Consider the following 4,016-nt stretch of genomic DNA (forward strand, 5'->3'; position numbering starts at 1 on the left):
CATCCAACTCATTGTAGTTAGCTATTTGCTATGTACAGCTTAGAAAATATTTTAAATCATATACATAGTTTCTTTACAAGAGAGAAAGTGAATAAAGACAAATAATCCAAGAAACAAGGAAGGAAGAATGGATTAGTTGGACTAAGAAGGTAAATAACTGCTTTTTCCTTTGAAACATTTGCCATAAATAAAATTCAATTCATTTTATTTACATTTTTTAGGACTTTAGAAAAGAATCATTTCTTGTTTTTTTTCATGTTATTTGAGAGAAAGATGAGAGCGTGCAAATGAGGGGGCAGGGGTGGGGTGGGGCAGAGAGAGAGAGAGACAGAATCCCCAAGCAGGCTCCACAGCTGTCAGCACAGAAACCCAACCTGGGACTTGAACCCAAAAACCATAAGATCATGACCTGAGTTGAAACCCAAGGGTCAGCCGCCTAACTGACTGAGCCACCCAGGCACCCTGAAGAAGCATTTCTTAATATAGAATCCTCAGGGTTGGCCTCAGTTGGTTAAGCTTCTGTCTCTTGATCTCAGCTCAAGTCTTGATCTCAGGGTCATGAGTTCAGGCCCGTGTTGGGCTCCATGCTGGGTGTGAGCTTAGTTAAAAAAAAAAAAAAAGAATCCTGCATACTTTAAAAATATACTAAATATTTAGTGACTAGGCTGAGTCACCTATATAATGCAAAATATGTATAGAATGACACAAATAAAAATAGAGATAATACCAAATTCTGGTAAGAATGCAGAGAAAACTGGATCACCTATACATTTCTGGTTATGATGTAAAATGGTATATCGACTCTGCAAAATAGCTTAGCAGTTTCTTCTAAAACCAAAAATATGCTTATAATACAACCCAATAAAGGTACTTTGGGAATTTATACCAGAGAAATGAAAATCTACTTAATGCAAAAACATGTATACAAATATTCATAATATCTTTACTAAGATAAAAACTGTAACACTCAAATGTCTTTAAATGGATGAGTGGTTAAGCAAATTGTGGTACATTCATACCGTGCAATATTACTCTTAAATATATATATAAAAAAAACTAGTGATATTTGCAGCAACTTGGTGGACCTCAAGGGAATGAATTAGATTGAGTGAAAAAAAGTCTATCTTAAAAAGTTACATACTATAAGTTTCAATTTATATAACATTCTTAACATTCTTGAAATAACAAATGTATAGATATAGAGAACAGATTAGTGGCTGTCAGAGTTTAAAGACAATCTGTCTGGATTGTTGTGAGAGTCACGTGATGTCACATGTGATAAACTTGGATAGAACTGCACACACACACACACACACACACACACATGCACACAGAGGAGTATGCATATTACTAACTGGTGAAATGTGAATAAGCTCTGTGGATTGTATCACTGTCAGTTTTCTAGTTTATTACTGTACTGCAATTATGCAAAATTTCAGCATTGGAGGTAGGTGTATGAAACTTGCACCAGACCTTGCTTTTGCCTCTTGGCAATTCCTGTATTATTCCAAAATAAAAAGTTTTAGAAATACGGTAACAAACATTCAAAACTTATTACTTTCTATTCATTTTATTATTATCTATATTTTTGAGTTTATTTATGTCTATTATATGTGAATAGTAGAAATATTATGTAATAGATAGGTGTGTTTCTTTCCAATTCTTCATGCATAAATATTACATTAGTAGGTTGAAATCACCCATGGTGGCAGTATTGATACCATGGGAATTGGCAAACACTGCAAATCAGGCTTTGATTTTATTATATTTTTTCTGGACTTGACAAAATAATAATAATACAAATATAGTGTATCATATCTGTAGCTTCTACACTGTGAATATCAAAAAATTGAGGAATGTTCTTTCAAATATTCAAAAACTTTGATGTTTTAGCAAAACGACACACATCATTGAGGAATAGGTTCATTGTATCTTTGTTTTTCCCACTTTCAGTTTACACATTATTGTAAATAAATAATCAACTACATTCATACTTGAAGCATATTCAGGTTGCTGGCTGTTGAACATTTGTCAGCACATCATTGCTTAGAATGATCTCACCCCCTTCTATCCATACTTCACACTTACATTTCTATGTGAGCTGGATTCCACAGATGTCCACTGATGAACTATGCCACCTGGCATTTGGGATCTTGTGAAGTCTCTTCCCACACAGAAAAATGGCTTTGTCTTGAACTTGCTTTGGTCAATATGTAGCAAAAGTATCATGTAACCTCCAAAGTTTCATTTTAAGAGATCTTCAGCTTCCACTTTTGCCACTTTGAATGTTTCTCTTTGAAGCCAGCCACCATGCTGTATGAAAACTCAAGCAACCCTATGAAGAGTTCTACATGGAGGTGAACTGAGACCCAACCAATAGCTTAAACTGAGTTCTAGCATATAGCCAGCAGCAATTACCGGCCATAGAAGTAAGACCATTTTGGACTTTTACCCTGTCCCAGTACGTCAACTCATACCATATTGGGCAGAAGAATCATCCAGCCAACTCAGAGAGTTGTGAGAAATAATAAATTGTTGCTGTTTTAAACCACTAACTCTGAGGTACGTCATTACACAGTTATAGACAATTGAAACAATAATCGTTACCTAGAATTGAGGTGCTAATGTAACAAAAACTTAAAACATCTGGCATTGGCTTTAAGACCAGAAGTAAGCAAAGCCAGAAGGATTTTAAAAGACGCTTTTTAGGGGCGCCTGGGTGGCGCAGTCGGTTAGACGTCCGACTTCAGCCAGGTCACGATCTCGCGGTCCGTGAGTTCGAGCCCGCGTCGGGCTCTGGGCTGATGGCTCAGAGCCTGGAGCCTGTTTCCGATTCTGTGTCTCCCTCTCTCTCTGCCCCTCCCCCGTTCATGCTCTCTGTCTCTCTCTGTCCCAAAAAAATAAACGTTGAAAAAATAAAAAAAAAGACGCTTTTTAAAAACTTGTTTTTTTTAATGTTTATTTACTTTTTAGAGAGAGAGAGAGAGAGAGAAAGAACAGGGGGGGGGGGCAGAGAGAGAAAGGGGGGCACAGAATCCGAAGCAGTCTCCAGGCTCCAAGCTGTAAAAGACTCTTAATGGAAGCAGGAAAGATAGTTGAGTACATTGACACCAGAGGCTTGAAAAAAGTTAACCCGTGTTAGTTACAGGTAGAACATTTGGCAAAGTGGTTGCCATGAGGTAACATGAAAAGTAGAAAAAAATTAATTATCTATATTTAGCTGAGGTGTCTTGACAGAATGTTAGAAGTGTTAACAGTTTTGTTTTATTTTTTTGTTTTTTTATGTGCTAAGACCAGATATAGAGACATGGATTAAAGAAAGAATACTGTTCAATTTTCAGTCAGAATATAGGATATAGAACATTTTTAACCCAGGACTTCCAAGGTGGGGAAATGAAATTGTTTCTCAGTTACAGACTTCTCCATTTTGAAAAAAGATTCTCAAATTGAAATAAAACCTGGTGGTAAATATCAAATTTTTCCATTAAACATGATCTCAGGCTCAAGATCAGATGACAGCTATAGCTGTAAAACCTTTTGTTGAGATTTTGCAAACCTCTCAGCTAGACAAAATTGCTTCTAAGATCTTAACAGTGTTTTTCACAGCATTATAACTCTTAGCCCAATATGGAATGCAATCTCTCTGGGTGCTTTAAATAATGGAGTGGTTTATATGATTCCATTTACTGCAGTGGATTATAACTTGATACAAAAAAGAATCTACAATTTCTAAAAAACCATATCAATCAGACTTAAAAACCAAAACAAAGACAATTGAACGTGAAAATAGGTTCACTGTGTCCCCAAATGTTGTGTATAGTGTGCAGGTGGCTCATAAGACATCTCCCAATGATCCCTTTATACAATTTCCTCCTCTTGGGTATTGAGTAAACTTAGTGACTTGCTTTTAATGAGTAGATTATGGCAAAAGTGATCAGATGTCACTAGAAGACAAGATTGCAGAAAAACTCTGCTTCTGTTTTGCTTACCCCCTCTTGCTCTCTCTCTTGCTCAGT

This window comes from Lynx canadensis, chromosome C1, assembly GCF_007474595.2.
Source record: "Lynx canadensis isolate LIC74 chromosome C1, mLynCan4.pri.v2, whole genome shotgun sequence".
NCBI lineage: Eukaryota > Metazoa > Chordata > Mammalia > Carnivora > Felidae > Lynx > Lynx canadensis.